Below are 19,147 nucleotides of genomic sequence, written 5' to 3'. Positions count from 1 at the left end.
AAAGTGAGACCAGGTGTTCCCGGGTCACAGTAGGACTTCCATTGTGCAGGAACATTGCATGGTGGACTTCAAAGATGTGCTTCCAGCTGAAGTTTAAAGAGTCACGCAGGCAGAATGGAGGAAAGGCAGGAGAGATTGCCAGCAGGATTGCTTTCTTGAAAGCACACTAAGCACAGAAGCGACGAGGCAATTATAAGGGGAAAAAGGCAAGGGTGTCTACTGCAGATGTGTTTCCTCCCCTCACCAAAGGAACAAAAGGGTGGAGATGAAAGGGCTGCTTTCTAAAAAGGGATCACAGATACCTGATGGGTGAACTGGTGCCAGGTGAAAAGTCACAACAGTGCACTTGTTCTTGTCGATTAATGAGTGCTAAGGTGTTTGCATTGGGGTGTAGGAACATTGGTCTGGGGCCATGGGGCATCCTTTCCATTCCATTGGAAGCTGGAGGCTGGTCCAGACAGTCAAACGCCATCACCATTAGCTGCTAGCCTCTGCCAGTGTGATGACTACAGACAAAATGAAGGTGTGAAGGTAAAATAGAGGCACCCTGGCGCTATCACAGTATCAATAGACAGCTTCCGTACTGTATGTGGATGTGCCATCCTAGTGCACATCTGATTTATGTATCTGGCTTCTAAAAGGATTTCAGAGACTGCAGGCAGAAAAAGCAGAAGAAAACCACAATTTTATTAGTGGGGCAGAGGCACAGGTTCTTGTGCTTTTCAGCTGGAAAGTAAAGATCACAAGATTCTGCAAACTTTAATGCTGATGTTTGAACAGGTTAAAGAACAGATGGTTGAGAACACTGAAAGTTTGCAGTTTGAGAAAGGCATGACCAAATGAGAGAGAGGCGGGGGGGGGGAGTGAATATGTGCACCTTCACAGTGTTGTGGTGTTCAACTTATGAGGCTAAGCAGATTTAGAAGAAGGGAAGAAATTTAACTCTGTCCTTAGGCAGTGAACCTTCCCCTGGTACAAACTATAAAAGCTGCCCTTTTAGCTAACACATGGGCAAACAGATGCGTATTTACTGTGGTCCCCGGTGAGACGTGAAACTGCACTGAACACCTTTTGAGTAGAAATTTGTAGCAACAAAGGGCATTTTTATTTATTTCACCTCCCTGGAAACTCCAGACTAAATTTATCTCGGAGAATAAGGATTTCAACCTGGAAGGGAAGATAGATCAAATGGATGGGGAGGGCATGGTTCGGCTTAACCGCAGACTGCTGCATAATGTATTAGGAGTGATAAAGACTCGTACTGGATTTCCCATAATATATTTGCCATGCTTAAATTTAAAGCAAGGAGAAAGGAGAGGTGACATTAGAGACTTTGGGGGGGGGCGTGTTTGAAGGCTAAAAGTTTTGGGTTTGGTGACCTTCCACAAGATTTGATCGCTCGCTGGGGCCCAAATGTTCTCAGGTCCTAGAATTATAGAATTGTAGAATTGGAAGGGATCCCAAGGGTCATCAAGTCCAACCCCCTGCAACATACAGCCCTTGATGTGAGTTCGAATTGTTCCCCAATTAGCAAAGTGCAGCGTAGGAAAAATGCTTTAGGTATATTCACATGAACTGAACAGCCCTGAATTGTTTCAACTTCAGGAAACTTCAGGTACAATTGACATCATGTTTACTGGTTGCTGTCACTTTCTTGTGCAACCTACAATCAAGGCAGCTCAGAATATAAAACACAATAAGAAACAAAATGAGTTACCTTAAATCCTCAACTATGTTGAATAAAATGTGAAAGTATTAAAAAGGCTGGATGCAGACTTTGTCAGGTTTGGAGTAGACTGAAATCACTGGGACTTCAATAAGTCGTTGCTAACTTAAGTCCCATAGATTTCAGTGGGTCTAAGCATGGCTAAACCTGCAGTTCTAATCCCACATACATCCCAACTGAATTCAGTGGCATTTACTTCTGAGTATACATGGTTAGGAATGCAGGGTAAGCTTCAGACTAACCCGTGAATCAGGACCACGATGAAAGCAACAAGAAATTCAACCAGCAAGCACTTGGGAGGACATTTTTATTTTTTTATTTTTTTAAAAGGTAGGCCTTTGCCTATTAGCAAGAGGGCATCAAATATTTCTCTTGATGGGTCACACTAAGCTAGACATTCCCCAAGGTAGGTGCCACTACAGAGAAGGCCCTTCCCAGGCAACAGCTGGGTGGCAATTGGGTAAGTAGTGGGTAAGCAGGAAGAATTTTCATGAAATGGTTGCTTCCACCTATTCATGACCTGACTTCCACCTACCAATGTATTTACAGTGTGATTACAGAACTGACATTGTATTCCAGAGAAGTAAAAATCTGGAGGTTGCTTCAAGGACTGACTGTATGGAAAAGCAACAGTAAAATTCCTTGTAGTCCCTGTTCTCCAGCTGATAAATGGAAACTTTCAAGTAGCTATCTGAGCACAGGTAACAGCTAAGAAAGGCTCTAACTGATTTTGAATTTTAAATGAAATATATAGCTAGTTGAGTGTTTGATTTTTATGCTTAATGAATAAGTAAGAGAAGGATGTAAGCAGCTGGTCACCCCACTTTTTCCTTTTTTTAACAAAATGCAGCTATTCTCTGCAGAAATTGTATGCCTTACAGCTAAGATCTAAAAAACTAATTTAGATGCACCCAAAGTCTTGGGTATCCTTAGTGGCATATTTTGCTTGTTCCTTTTTTGAACATCCCACCATTATGTCATGCATTTAATAGCTTTGAAAGCTCTCTTACAATGTAAGACGATAACATGCTTATTCAAAAGCAGTCCCTATCAAGTTAGATGGGGCACATTCTCAAGTTAAGTGAGGTATAAGGTTGCATTCCCAGCTTCAAAAGTGTATGCCATAGGGGGATACTGTTTGAGAAACACAAGTCCAACACTCCCTTGAGTCCACAAAATTAGCTATGTGGGCCTTTGAATGGGCCTGTGTCTATTTTTTAATGATTTATTTTTGAATATGCTTTACGGCTAAAGAACGAAAAAAACAACAACCTATGCATGAGCTAGTGGGACCCCTTTTCCTAGTACATCACAACAGAAGCATCTAATAAATGCCTTGTGCATAGGTAAGATGTTGCACAACCCTTAGCACAACTAACATTCTAACCATACTTGCTGTTGCAGCTAGCATTCTGTTGGATCTCACCCTATATTTCTATGTTCTCCCTAGCCTTTTCTAACATTGTTCAGGTGACAGCTAAAAAATCCATATGTTTCTGAATGATCTGGGCACGCATTTGCACGCAGCAATATTTGGCGATGGCAATCTGTGCACAGGCGAGGCTAGCTTAGATTATATTTTAATAAAGTTTCCATCTGTTGCTGTTCACCCGTTCTTTGATATGGTTTCCTTTTATAATTTATGTGTATGTCTTAGTTTCAATAAAGATCTCATAATCTGCTTGAATTTCTGTGGCTAGGGACGTGCATGCTTTGCAATCAGGTCATTCCCTAAAAAGCAGTACAGTGGACGCTCGGGTTGCGAATGTGATCCATGCGGGATGCACATTCACAACCCGCAGTGTTCGCAACAAGCAAAGTTCGCAACCCGCAGCTGCATGTCTGCACATGCGCTGGTTGCGATTCAGCGCTTCTGCACATGCACAAAGCACAATTTAGTGCTTCTGCACATGCGCGACCACCGTAACCCGGAAGTAACCTGTTCCGGTACTTCCGGGTTTCAACGGTCTGTAACCCAAAAAAACCCACAACCTGAAGTGTCTATAACCCGAGGTATGACTGTGATGACAAAAGGAGGACTAGAATATTGCAAATGAAAGGTGCAATTCAACCACAGTCAGACTCTGTGCACTACTTGTGGCTCACCAAGTCAGTAATGTTCACTACATTTGTAGTGTAGCAGGTAGCATGTTGGAAGGACTCCAAATTCCCACTCAGCCATGAAGCTCATTGAGTGACACTGGGCAGAACAGTACTTCTCAGCCTAATTTACCTGCCATTGCTTTTGTGAGAATAAAAATTGGAAATGAAAAAAGGCAAATGCAGACCACTAGCTATAGCCTGGGATTGCTCAGCTGGTAGAGTATGAGACTCTTAATAATAGGGATGGGGGTTCCAGCCCCATGTTGGGCAAAAGATCCCTGCATTGCAGGAGTTTGGACTAGATGGTCTTCATGGTCCCTTCCAACTCTACAATTCTATGATTCTATGTACTCTAAAAACTAATTTACTTGCTGCATACACATTCCTATTTGCTCTGCATCCAGTGCTCTCCCACTGTTGCTGTGTGAAGCATTGTGCATATGACATTGCCCACTATAATGTAATTTCTTGAGAAATACTGCATTTTCATGTGTTCTCTCCCCTCAAACTAGATTTGATCTTATTTGAAAATGTAAGGCAAAGGAAGACATCTACACACTCTCTTTCTCTGCCCACTGGTGTGGACAGAAAGCAGGCAACTTGGGAACACCTCCAACCACAATGATGTGTGCAGCAACAAGCACATGTGATTTGAAACACAGCAGGGGAAAATAACCTCAATGTCTTTTAAAACAGTAATATGAACACATCCTCTCTTTTTTCCCTTCCTTCCTGGAGTCACATTTCTGTTTGGCTTGGAATGGTGGGATGGAAGGTGGTGGCAGAAATGGCTGTATAAGAGAGTTATTTGCTTTCAGCTGAAAAATGAAATCAATAATCCCTTTTTCTCTGGTGGGGAAAGGTTTGCGACTATAAAGAAGGAGGGAATTTCCTCACTAAACTCCGTGCCAAATGGTGGTTATTTCATTAGCATATTGCAGCACTTCACCTACTACCAAGAGAGGAATCTCAGAGTAGGTGCTATATCATCCAGTGACACGGTTTAACTTTATATAGGATGTAAATATTCATGATCAGGTTCTACACTTTGCCATTCTTGGCTCGACCATGCATATTCATGGTTACACAAGAGAATAATTTGTGAATATTCATACGCTCCTTGTGATGAAACCAGGAAACATTAATACATAATTCATGTCAGCGAAGTATGGAAAACTATTTTGAAAAATGGCTGCATCTTACAGGCTGCACAATATGATTTTCCGCCCTCAAGGCCTAACTTTTTCTTAGACTCCCAAATCCATCTTTATCTCCTGTCATCAAGTGTAGAGGCCATGCCTTTCAGACTTACTTCAACTAGCCTAATAGGCCTATTTTGAGGAGAAAAACCGAGCATGATCACAGAATTACAGGACTAGATTTTATTTGAACTGGACTTCATGCTCTCCAACCCCAAGTCCCTAGGTAGAATGGATTCTCTACATACCAATTCACATTATGCCACCTTTTCAACCATATCATTCATATTATAGCCCTTTTGATGTGCCTTTATAGCCAAGTGGGAACCAATTCTGTATGGTGTGATCCCACAATATGTGTGTGTGAGAGAGGAGAGAGAGAGAGAGAGAGAGAGAGAGAGAGAGAGAGAGAGAGAGAATGAATGAAACATTAAAGTTCATGGTCTCAGTTCTGTAGGTCTTTCTCACTCAGCTGGCACCCTGCTTGGAGGGAGAACATCAACATAATATTTATTCAGTTGATTTATTTACCATTGCTAATCATAAACAACTCTAGAACAGTTTACACACAGTGAAATTTATCATCAAAATGCAATTTAACAAATTAAAATGATAACCCACACCAAACCAACAGTAGAAAGGCAGTCTGCAATTACCCAAAATACTTAATGAACAGCTAGATTGTCAGCTGAACCCCTCCATGCATTGTTGGTGCCAAATGGAGTTCAGTAACCAAGATGCCACCACATAAAAGACCCTGAGTCATCACCCAATGTCTAACTGGTGGGACCTTCAGAAAGGCCTTTCTTGCAGACCTCAGGGCCCAGTCAGGTTGATAAAGGGAGAGGTGTTTCTTCAGATATCGGAGTCCCAAGTCATTCTGGGTTTTATATTTCAGCAGCAACACCTTCAGTTGGCCCTGGTAGCATTCAGACAATCAGTGCAGATCTTGTAATACCAATGATATTCAGTTGTGATAGGCTATGTTGCTCAACATCATGGTGGCCACAATTACTTTTTTGTAGAGTCTGGACCATTTTCAAGGGCATCCCAACTATTAATGTGTTAAAATACTCAAGCGAAGAGAATGGGTGATTGTGAACAGGTTGTCTTGGTCCTGCAATAGCCATATCTATGAAGCAGCTGTAGCTGTGGAAAAAACATACCCGTGACACTTGCGTTACAGAGAAATGAAGCCAGAAGCCTGGAAATGTGGAAATGTGGTTTTACAACAGAGACATGATGACTAAAATGTCACACAGGCATTGTCCAATGAAATGAATGTTATCTAAAGGTTTGTAGTTCTTTCAGAGAACATTTTGCCCACCCCTAAAATGGCACAAAGCTCTCTGAACATTATGAAAATTTGGTATATCCCAATAGAATAGGGTAGTGTTTGGGCCTAACAAAATCTACACATGATCATTATGGGAATAAGCCCCAGTGAAGCTTGGGCATGCGCCTCACTCTTCTTCTCATGCTGCCACAAAGGACCCAATGGAGGCTTTTACCTCCATTTTTGATAAACCACAGTTTTGCATTATGCCTGCACCCTAAACTATGGTTCATCTTAACTATGGCTGGTTGAAGCAAGCCTCTTCCTTAAACCAAATCTTAAAATTGGCTCATTAAAACAACAACAACAGTAGTTAAGGCAAACCAAACTTTGTCCAGATTTGAACATAAAGGATAAATTGCAAAAATGGAAGTGCGAGCTTCTGATCTACTTGCAGCCATGCCAGAGGAGGAAAAGGGAGGGGCAAGCCTGTGGCTTGCTGTCACTCATTCCCATAACAATAAATAGTTTATCATTATGTTCAAATGCAGCCAATATTTAGTTGTTTCTAATTAATGCTAGGCTAGCACCAGATGCATTCTATATTCTGTGGTTTTCAAATTCTTGAAAGCATTCAGAACTGAGTAAAAATGTACATGGAATTCAAAAACTGGAAGAATTACTAAAATTAATGAAGTGGCAAGAGTAAAATATAACTTAATAGAGAGAAATAATTCAGGAGGATGGAAAAAATTAAATGCTTTTGTGGAGTTCTACTATGGAAAAGTAATTACACTCCTGGAACACAAATATGTAACATTCTTCATTGTGCATTGTGGGCGTCTTTTGTCCTTTTCAAAAAACCAAATAATTATTTCTAATGCAGCAGATGCTGCTATTCACTTAATTTTCAGGAACGAAGAATAAAAATAAGGTATGCAAGGTTCTACTGCCTACTCCACAACATGAAATTATTTTAATTAACACAGACTGGGTTTCCTTGAACATAACAGCATGAATTCAGAAGACAAAAAGTCTTAAGCGACAGATGACATGCATGGTTTCTGCAAAGAGAATGCAAATACTTAATAGCAACAGCTGTTTTAAAATTAAAATATTTGAGTTTACTCAGATTGTTTGCTCTCTTTCCTTTTCTAACATCACACACAAACATATTATCTTTCCTGACAAAGGCCTAAGGAACATATTTCATCACCCTTGGCTGATACACCAGCTGGAACCATTGGTAACCTCAATACTAGGCTATTCTTCTTCATCTTATATGGGGCTTCCCTTAAGGTTTGTTCAGAAGCAGTAGCTAGTGATGAATGTGGCAGCTGGGTAGTGGCTGCTTACACACCATACATCTAATGCACACCCCACCAAAAATACACACAGCAATGCAAAACCACCACTAATCCTGGGAACTGTGGTTTGATAAAATTACTGGTAATTGTAGCTCTGTGAAGAGTAAATTAAAGTTCCCAGGGTTCTTTTGTGTGGGCTGGGGGAATGTGTTTTAATTGTGTGATATGTGGAATTGCCAATGTGTTTGGGGCTACTGCTCACATAATCTTCTATTGTCTGGATCCGGTGATCTCAGGGAATCTTTTGTGAACCTTCCTGCAGTTTCTGAAGCAGAACACCCTTCAGTGAAGGCCTGGTGTCAGCACCTGTCACCTGTTGGCAGCTTTCACCCTTTTTATCAACTGTTTTCTGGCAACAGGCCACCATTTTATTTCCCTATAATGCCCGAGAGTGACACTATTTGGAAGGTATTTGGGGAAACAAAAATGAAGACTTCTAGACACCTTTCCACAACTCAAGGACAACTTAGTTTTACCATCAGGTAAGCCTACTGGAACCTCACAGATCCATGAGGGGACCCATCTTCTCAAGGGTTTCTCAAAGCTGTCACCAGCCATTCCTCCAAGACCGCATGTTTGGTTCCATCTCTCCTGACATTCTGCAAGAAGCTTAACTCATGTTTTCATATGCTTTTGTTCGTTCTTCTGTTTTGGTTTTCTGTTCTGGATTATTTCAATTTTCAGTTGCGCTTTCCCGTTGCTTTCATTTTGTTTTAGTGTTATACACACAACAACAACAGCCCACACAATAGTTTTGAATTCAGAAACATAAAGCACTCTTGGCTCGGATTGATGTAGAAGCCTTTATGCTTTGCTGCCTTTGCACTCTGGCTCCATCTTCTGCTTCTTAGAAAGCGTTTGGAGCAGAGGCATTTATTAGCCCCATCATTCTTGTCTGCTGGCTGACAGGGCTATGTGTCTAAGAGCTTTGGTTGCCAAATCTGTTTATGATATGCAGTTTTCAAGATGAAGCAACAGTCTAGAATGGTGAAAACTGAACCTCAGTGCTTTCTTGGCATGGAGAATGAGAAACTCTTCCAGTGTAATTGTATTGCGCACAAGGGATCTAAGAAAGACCACATTCTAGGAGTTACCTGGGCATTTTCTTTTCTAAAATCTGTGAAACATTTTCTAGTTTTCCAATGAGTCATGCTCCTGAATTGAATTCAGAGTACAATTTAGAAACAGCCTATTGTACATTTATTCCATTCAAAATACACTGCCAGCTTCATATTCCGGCACTATCAGTGGAAGAAGGGTTGCACCAAAATGGTGGTGGATATACATATTGAATGCAGGTTCCTAGAGCCATAGGATGAGTCCACCATGCCATCTTCAAGACACTTTCCTACCCCGTCAAAAGAGGAGACCAACCAGATGCAGTAGTCATGGAAGATGCAGCCCATGGGAAAGAGGAAGGAGATAAACGACTACCAATGCTGCATGGAAGTTGCATGTGCTTAGGGAATAGTATTCCTCACTTACTAGAGGAGGAGGGAATCCAAGATGACCTTTAGAAGTTAGAGGCAGGGTTGCCTCACAATTGTCTAAAGACCATTTGCTGAAGTTGTGCACATGCCAGAATGTTGGTTAACGAAGTATTTGATAACTAATCCTCTCTCCTGGTCTTAAAAGTGGAATATAAATAACATTTGCCCTTGAAATCTTTCCATTCCCGGAAGTTGCTTTTTGATAGGATCAAGCAGAGGTTATAATTGAAGTCAGTTTTGTGATTTCTGTCCAGTTCTTGATATGTATTTTGCATAATAACTCACCCCACACTGACTGACAGTATTTAATGAGAACAGCTATTCCCACATTGTTTTAAATGTTAGAACCCTTTTTCAGTAATAGGTTACCTGAGCCAAGAAATTGAAGCTGTTACAAGTACCTGAACTCTAAGGGTCTGTGGAGAATTTAATAACAAGACATTTCACTGCGAAAAAACATACAGCAAGTGAGATAACATATTCTTTCATTCGGACCAATTGGTCTTTTTAGAAGAAAGTACAAAGGATTTTCATTCAAATGTAGTTGTCTAGAATATATGTATACTGGTTAAACAGCTGATGGATTGTTTAGCTGAGTCTGAGGGAGCAAACCCGCTGGATTTCAGGAGAAAGAAATAATCAGTGGCAACAGAAATCATGTTAATTGGACTGCAAGCCATCATTTTTTTGTTGTTGGGAGCATTCATGCTAGACCAGCTGTCCAGAATAAAAAGAATAACAGGAAACCTAACAGGGGTCAGGGGTCAGTGAAGCTGAGGCAAGTGGAGCAGAGGATCCTGTGTTATATCCCAATTTGGGATTGGGAAGAAATTAATTTTAAAGCATAATTATGTCTGCCTTTAGAACTTGCTTTCATTTGAAAACCAGTTGAAGGTATTGTTTCACATTTTGTGGAACCAAGGTAACTGTTACATTCTTTAAGCTTTATGATTTATTTTTAGAGGTATTATTTCTTAGTCTTCTAATCAGGCCCCTTTACTCTCGCTAAGATATGTGACCCTGCAGGCATTTTCTGTATCATCCTGTTAATCTTCCCATTTCAAATTGCTAATTTATTCTGCTAAATGGTGGTGAGAAGCTTATTACAATCATGCCCTTGGGGGAGTTACCCAAACCCTTCATAGCTGGCTATGACCAATTTTCAAAATACTTTGCGCATAAAGACATTTATATGCATGCCAAGTTGAACACTTAAGTTCTAACAGGATCAGTGCTGGATATACCTCTGATTCCCTCATTTGTGAATACCTTTCAGCTTGTTCAACCTCAGCACAGAGAGAAATGGAGAAGTCAAGCTGACTGGGTGTGCTCAACCCTTGCTCTTGGCTACTGAAAACTCCATGACTTAAGGAGAAAATAGGTGCTTCTTTTAGGGAGGCAGCTGAGCCAAAGATTTGGTGATGTGTTATCAGTATGCATATATTAAAGGTAAAGGGACCCCTGACCATTAAGTCCAGTCATGGACGACTCTGGGGTTGCGGCGTTCATCTCGCTTTACTGGCCGAGGGAGCCGATGTTTGTCCACAGACAGCTTCCGGGTCATGTGGCCAGCATGACTAAGCCACTTCTGGTGAACCACGGCAGTGCACGGAAACGCCGTTTACCTTCCCACAGCAGCACTACCTATTTATCTACTTGCACTTTGTGCTTTTGAACTGCTAGGTTGGCAAGAGTTGGAACCGAACAACAGGAGCTCACCCCGTCTCGGGGATTCGAACCGCCAACCTTCTGATCGGCAAGCCCTAGGCTCTGTAGTTTAGCCCACAGCGCCACCCACGTCCCCACAGCACTACCCGCACATATTACTCAGATCTAAATCTTTCATTTCCATTTCCTGATCCTAAGGAGAGCTTACGGATCATGAACCTGTGTTTGAAATCAGTTTGGCAATGAATGTTAATAAATGTTAATAAACAAACTGAAACTTAACTCTGACAAGATGGGTGCGCTATTGGTTGAGAATTCTTATTTGAACAGAGGGCTACAACCTTTTGTGAATGGGGCATTATTCACTCTGAAGGATCACTCTGGGAGTACTCTCACCTACAGTGCATGTCTGGTGGTTGTAGTGTCTTGGACTTTGTAGTGCCATCAACTTTGGCTGCTTTACCTGCTGATGATCCTCTTCATTCCCAAGTTAAACAGCACTGTACTATTCTCATCGGGATGTGTGTGGGCTGCCTCTGAAGACAGCATGAAAGCTTAAATTGGTCCAGAACTCAGCTGCCAGGGTCTTAATCAGAGCAAATAACTTTGAGCCCTATAGAACTTTCATTGGCTATCTATTTGTTCCTAGGCTCAATTTAAAGTGCTGATATTGACTCCGTAATGGCCCATGAACAGGATCTCTCTTTATCCGCTTTTAGATCTGTTCCAGGTACTTATGAATTTGTGATTTTGATTCTTCTATGTAAACTTGCTGATATAATCTCTTCAATTTTATTGGGATTTTTAATAATAATAATGATTATCAAATATATTGTAATTTACTGAGGTTTCTTCTTTTTATAGGTCACTTTGATCATGATTTATAGAAAAGCAGGGCAGTGAAAGATGAGTGAAATCTCTAACAAACAGAATTTATGAGTTCCCATAGCATGAATCATGGTTGTCTTCTTGACATTATGGGGACCTGAACAGCTTTCTCTTTGAAAGCTGTAATTCTCCTAGTGATTTAACCTTGAATATAACTATTCTTCTATTTTTACTTTAAGAATAGATTTTCAGTGCTTTCATTTATTTGATCTATCACTGTTGTCTGTAATTTACTTGATTCCAAACTTTGACTGACTGAATGACTGAATGACTGAAACTATGAATGGATGAAGCACAAATTAATAAGTACACCACTTCCTAAACTAACAGTGGGAGCACATTGGAGTGTGTACACAGCCATTTGAAGATATATTTTAGGGGCAAATGGGAAGTTCAAGTTCATTTATAGTGCAAGTCTTCTATGCCCATTTCAAGCAGTTTCATTTTTATATTGGCAATTTTGGATACCATTTTTCTAGAATAATTCATTAAAATGAGCACATTAGCTGTAATCTGTCAGGTTTTCTGTGATCATCTGAGCAAATTTCCTACATATTCACCTGTGCAATAAATGTAGATTCCATATGAAAGTTATATAAGACATCCCATATGATATGGCGGCTCTCCTTTCCATGAGAAGAGATGAAGGTCTATGCTTGTAGAAGGAGATCCATTCTTGGAAGCTCCCTTCCAGGCAATGCTGAGAGAACTGTCCATGGTGCTTTCGTTGGTGCAATATGAACAATTGGTTAAATTACACAGTGCTTGGTCTCACGTCTTGAGGTACCACATCCCCCACATCAATATGTTCTGCCCTAGGCTCTGTGGTTTAACCCACAGCACCACCCGTGTCCCTAATGGTAAATATATTTATATCCTATTGATTTCAATGGAAATGGTAACTTCTCCACTGAAATCAATGGGATTTGACGTTGCTTAATTTTGGCTGACTTCTTCTGAGAATCTTGACATGTGCACATGCTTGAGTGTGTGCGCATGTGTGCACATGCATATCATTTGCAGCCGAACAGATGGATTTTATCTATTGCAAGCCTAGTCCACCACCCCTCCCAAACCCTCCCATTTAACTTGTATTTTTAAGATATCTGTGGGATTTGTAAAAAGTACTGAGATGAAACTGGCCTTTCTCTGAACATGATGCCCTTCAGCTTAAACATCCTACAGCAAGATTCAGGAAACTATGTGATATGCAGAGATTAAAGGCTCTAAGGGTTACATAGAAAAGAAGCAAAGATTACCTTTCCTTTTTTTTTCTCAGAGGTCTCTTCCAGAGGAAAGCTCAAGTGCTAATTATCTCTTGGTTCTATTCCATATTTCCCAATACTTTAGTAAAAGTGTGTTTAAGATTAAGCCTTTGTCACTTTAAATGATTGTCCTTAGGAAATGTAGCCTCATCTACATGCAACATTCTTCATGTTCAATGTGTCTATATTTAACTTGCCTACAACTTAGAGCTGAAAGATCACATCCTGATGACAGTGGAAAGGGGCAGTTGGAACTCATAGCAATATTTCCTAAACCTTTGATACATGGAGCAATGGGACCCCTTCCCAGATATTGAAATCGGGGGCTCACAACTACGCTTCCTTGAAAATATATAATGTGCATTTTCTCAGCTACCAGGACAATGTGTGAGCATCCTCCTTGCAGTTCTAGGTTAGTATACTTTTATTCATCCTGTGTACTAATCCTCAGAGTATCAGTGCCTATATAAGCCAAAATAGGTATAAAGGGGGGTGTCAGCAGACTGTGGTACCCCAAGGTTTGAAAAACTACACAAACCATTTAGAAAAGAATCAAGGCGATAATAATAAAAATCACAGCATTTTTAGTGACAATGGAACACTCTGACTGACAGCGGGGGATGGAAAAGCAGGAGAGAGGGGTAATTATTGTTATTATTATTATTTATTAAAATTATATAATACCCTTCATCTGAAGATTGCAGGGCGGTTCACAGCATAAGAATACTGGATAGAAACACAAAATTCTTCACAAAGGAAGAACAAACCAAACCAATAATCCCCCTCCCACAAATTCATTTATAGCATGTTAATTAGCCCAAGAAGGGACACGGGTGGCACTGTGGTGTAAACTACTGAGCCTTGGGCTTGCCGATCAGAAGGTTGGCAGTTTGAATCCCCATGACGGGGTGAGCTCCCGTTGCTCAGTCCCAACTCCTGCCAACCTAGCAGTTTGAAAGCACGTCAAAGTGCAAGTAGATAGCTCCGGCGGGAAGCTAAACGGCGTTTCCGTGCACTGCTCTGGTTTGCCAGAAGCGGCTTAGTCATGCCCTGGGAAAACTGTCTGCAGACAAACGTCGGCTCCCTCAGCCAGTAAAGCGAGATGAGCGCCGCAACCCCAGAGTCGTTCGCAACTGGACTTAACTGTCAGGGGTCCCTTACCTTTTAAGCAGCCCAAGGTCAGGTTGAAGAGGAACGTTTTTGCTTGGTGCTTAAAGGTGTAGAATGAAGGTGCCAGACAAGCTTCCCTGAGGAGAGCATTTCACAGATGGGGAACCACTACAGAAAAGCCCATTCTCGTATTGGCACTCGCCAAACCTCTCATGGAGGAGGTACATCAAGATGATGATCTCAAGTAGGTTTTTATGGGGAGAGGCTGTCCTTGAGGTACTGTGGTCTTGAGCCATTAAAGGCTTTATGGGTCAATACTGGTAGGCCTGGAAGTAGGCCTGGTAGCTAATTGGAATGCAGTGTCCTGGAAAATTTTGTTGCACTTTGCACTTGTTTATTGTATTTAAGTACATTTATAACTCAACTTTGTTCCTTAATATGGAGTTCAAGGTGCCTGTGGAACTGAAAGCAGCACTATAGTAAAATGCAAGGTAGCAAGGAGGATAATGCTATTATGGCTACTAGCCATAATGACTATGCACTGTCTCCATAGTCAGAAGCATCAGTGCTTCTGAATACCAGGTTCTGGAAACCATGGAAAGGGAGAGTGTTGTTGTGCTTGGGTCCTGCTTGTGGGTGGTCCACAGGCATCTGGTGGGCCACTGTGAGATGCTGGACTAAATAGGTCATTGGCTTCATTGCCAGGAAGCCCCTCATCTAGGACTGAGTAGGCCCACAGCAGCCTAGGTTCAGCAAGGTTTTATCATCTGCTCTGGGAGTTGCCTCTCAGGAACCAACTCAGTCAGTGATGGGGTCATGCTTTCTGGGCAATAGTGATGCTTCTGGGATTCCCCATGCTTGTCAACTATTGCACAGGCTATGTGAAGTAATCTCAGTATATCCTCATTTTCTTCTTTGGGTTATTATCATTTCTGATATATCGGCAGAGGCAGCAGACTAGATGGGCATGGTAGAGGAGAAAATGCAGTTTTCTCAGTTATGAGGGCAGAGAGCAATATATGAAACCAGCACAGCAGCATAATTTTTCAAGGCAACCACTTTGTTATAATCTGACGAGAGGAGAGCTGCACATTACCCTTCACCCCTGAGAACCTCTTTACTCAGTCACATAGTATTCTGAGAATACTTTCCCATTGTTGATCTACATTTTATTTTAGCAGTTCCCACTTGTGCATGGGTGCTTCTGGCAGTTTATGTAATATGTGGGAGGGGCAAATGACATAGTTACTCCTCATACCATCTCTGCCTCACTAGCTGGATAACCAGTTAAAGACAAAATGACGGGGTGTCAACAACATAGTGTTAACAAAATGCCAGCGGTGTCTCCTGGGAGCCAGTGTGGTGTAGTGGTTAAGAGCGGTGGACTCATAATCTGGTGAACCGGGTTCGCTTCCCTGCTCCTTCACATGCAGCTGCTGGTCACACTTCTCTGAAGTCTCTCAGCCCCACTCACCTCACAGAGTGTTTGTTGTGGGGGAGGAAGGGAAAGGAGATTGTTAGCCATTTTGAGACTCCTTAAGGGGAGTGAAAGGCGGGATATCCAGTCCAAACTCCTCCTCCTCCTCTCCTCCTCCTCCTTCTATTTATGTGATCATTCTCATTCCAGTGAGAATACATCAGATTGGCTTACATTAGAAGAACATAATAATTCCAAAACTGCCCCAAATATTCCTAAATTCATTTTGGAGGTTCCTGCTGCATTTCAGGGAGCTTTGGTGAGAACTTACTTCAGTTTGGACAAGCACTGAAACTTTCCAAAGTGGACCATTTCAGCTTGAGATTCAGGACTCATGCAAATCTGATAAACCGCCATAAGTTTAATGATGATGATGATACAGTGCATTTGTGTGTGTTGTATCTGCAGCTGGTTCATGTTGCATTTTCTCCTTTTGATTGCTCTTCCAATGCATTGGATGTTTTGTTACTATTCCATTGTGTGTCAGCTTGAGGCTTTGGCATAAAGTGACAACTAGATTGACTAATCATAGCAACATACCGTCCAATATTCCGCTGACGAAAATAAGGACTTGTGTCTTTCGATACCAAGCTCTTGCGGAAGCTAGTTGACTTTGGACCACTAGTTGACATGGCACCACTGCAAGCCCCAGCACTGGCTGCAAGTGTCCCCTCATTTTCTTCCCTGAGCATGGTAGCAGCATTGGAGGGGAAAATAAGACATTCCAGGATACAATCAGAAGCCAGGAGGGCTTCAGTAATTCCTGGATGTCCTGTCGAAATCAGGACAGTTGAGGGGTATGTAATAATAGAAGCAGGCTGCTGGGTGCTTCTGTTTGTGTGGTCCAGAAAGTAGTGGCTCAGTATACTGGATGCACCAAACACAACATTTGTTTAGTTATGGGCTAGCTGTAGGCAGAGTGGCCAAAGTGCTTAGCAGACTCCCTATGGAATGACTTGTCACTCACTCTCACACTCTCAACACAGAGTGTCATACTGTTATGACTTTGTTGTAAACAGCCAGAGTGAATTAACAGTGTGCCGTCCTCTTAAGCCCAACTCAGCCTCTGAAATTCCCCTTCTCTCAGCTTAAAGAGAAACCTTGCTTCAGCCCCAGGCCTGCATTTAAGAACTCTGTCAGGGAGCTGTATAGACACTTAATAAGCCTAAGTATTTATGAGGTGCCTCAATCAATAATCAACAGACAGCAGAGTTTTTTAGTTTTGTATTTTTTAAAAAAGGATTCAGATATGTGCAACGAGGAAAAATAACTTTGATTTATTTTTATTTTTTTTAAAGAAAGCAGGTTTATTGGAGTTTGGGTGGAAAATACTGCCTGATGTGTTGTGCCTAAAGAAGAGTTTGAAGTACAACTCAATGCCAGTAGTTTAAGACAAAACCAGGTACCGCCTGGTTGATACCGCACTGATTTTGATCATCCAGTCGCTTCCAGCTAGAAGAGAGTATGGGTTTAAATCTGCTTTTTATACTTTTGCATCCTCAAAATCGAAGAGTTTTTTTCTCATGCCAGCTAAGCTTGAACTGTTTCTATATAAGCATAAATATTAATGCTCCAATCTATAGGAGAGTTCCCTCTTTATGTTTTGCCCTACCAAGGACACACCAGAAGCAAAGTACTCCGATGGCTAAAATGTGTGGATGATACTTTCAAGGTTTCAATATGCAAGGTTTCAATAACGCAGTTCTACTACAGCACAAACTTCTCCAATTATGGAGTCAAAACTATAGTGACTTTGGAAGTAATGGTATGGGTTCTGTCTCTTTTATCTGCATGCATGGCATGGCTATGTTTTGAATCACCCCGCAGTTCTTTTTCCTGTAGGAGCTTCCCTCTGTATTTCGTCAGACATATAAATTAGTAATTTCAATATAACTTCATGCTTCTCTTTTTATACCCCTGATAATGCCAGCACACACATAGCTGCCTTCAGAAGTCTTCTATAGGGTACTAATTTCCTTGGTTTGGGGGTCAGATAACTCCATACCCTCCAACATTTCTCCAATGAAAATAGGGATGTCCTAAGGAATTCCAGCATCAAATCAGAAACCGGGATGACTTCTGTGAATCTGGGACTGTTCGTGGAAAAATAGGGGCATTTGGAGGGTCTGAAACTGTACATGAAATCTGTGGACGCATTGCAAAATGCATTGTGATATGTATATATTTTTAATTAAAAGATGTTAGTAAGTTTGTTTGGTGCTGGCTCATGAAATTGTACCCCAAAATAACATTGTGATAAGTGTTTCAGCAAGGCAATACAGTGGTACCTTGGGTTAAGTACTTAATTTGTTCCGGAGGTCCGTTCTTAACCTGAAACTGTTCTTAACCTGAGGTACCACTTTAGCTAATGGGGCCTCCTGCTGCCACCACACAATTTCTGTTCTTATCCTGAAGCAAAGTTCTTAACCCGAAGTACTATTTTTGGGTTAGCGGAGTCTGTAACCTGAAGCGTATGAAACCTGAAGTGTATGTAACCCGAGGTACCACTATATACTGGTGAACGAAAGGTTGAGACTTGATGGTTTCCCAGCCAGCAGCTCAGCTGAACAGATACTTTGCGGATACTTTGCAGGCTTTGTTTGCTCTCTCTCCCTCCTCCCTCCTAACAGATAAGAAATGACATAAGCCCTCACACAAACCAGCAAACCCTTTCAGCTTCACCAATATGTTTCTTGCTCCTTTCCTCGGCCACTTTTAACCACTTGCAAGCATATAAACCAACTCTTTCAGTAGAACTTCCTGCTCTCAAAAACTCAAAAGCTCCAGCAGCAAAGTAAACAGGGAACATAAGCAAAGAATTGGAAAGTGCTTCTTTCACACCCACCCCAACTGGTGGGGGGAAGGAGGAAGTGTTGTTGTTTTTATTTCCCCCCTAAATAGCTTTTCTCCATATTAAAAAGGATGTTTGTTTGTTTGTTTATTGGAGACCCTCCACTTCCAAGGGCAGGCACAATGGGGCCCTCTGCTGCTGCAGGAAGACCCGGCGAGGCCCTCCACCACTGTGGATAGGTGCAATGAGGCCCTCTGCCACACGGATTCCTGAGAGTCCCTCCACCACTGAGATGCCCAACAAAGCCCTCTGCTTCCACGGGGATGCAAGATGGGGTCCTCCTCCCCCACAGGGAGGCCCGGCGAGGCCCTCCACTGCCGTGGATATATATATATATATATTGTGATATATCGAGATCTTATGATGCTTGGTTGGTGATATATATCATGATATTGAAAAACCAGATATCGCCCAGCCCTAGTGTAAATGTGTTTAGACTGCGCATTCACAAATGAGGGGCCTGGCCTGGATATTTCAAGTATGAATGAAGATGTCATGCAAACGAAATCATTTATATATTTTTATTTCAGAAGGAAAAGATTGAATGCGAAGGCATTTCGTAACAGGAGAAGCTACTTTAAAATTTACAGCAGCATTCAAAAGGTAGGATTTCTTTTTATTCTTCCCAATGTTGCTATTAATTTTACATGAGGAATGTCAGAATTCTTGTCACATCCATGTCCCTTTCTTTTAGAGGTGCTTGCTTTTAAGATGGAGATCACTGTGC

At 41.6% G+C, this 19,147-nt stretch overlaps 1 protein-coding gene across 4 annotated transcripts in view; it reads left to right on the top strand.

Moving 5' to 3' along the window:
* The window catches only part of CDH18 (cadherin 18), a 614,393-nt gene that overhangs the window by 169,583 nt on the left and 425,663 nt on the right, over window positions 1–19,147 (top strand). For 3 of the 4 annotated variants that reach the window (XM_083623835.1, XM_083623834.1, XM_083623830.1), the window contains exon 2: window positions 18,951–19,023. The gene's annotated coding sequence lies outside the window, so the exon portion shown is untranslated. The remainder of the gene's footprint in view (window positions 1–18,950; window positions 19,024–19,147) is intronic. The other variant, XM_083623832.1, reaches the window with a different exon arrangement.

The sequence above is a fragment of the Podarcis filfolensis genome, assembly GCF_964270895.1.
Source record: "Podarcis filfolensis genome assembly, chromosome: 7".
Classification (NCBI taxonomy): domain Eukaryota; kingdom Metazoa; phylum Chordata; class Lepidosauria; order Squamata; family Lacertidae; genus Podarcis; species Podarcis filfolensis.
Note: the sequence above shows the minus strand (reverse complement) of the source record. Positions and strands in the feature narration are given on the sequence as shown.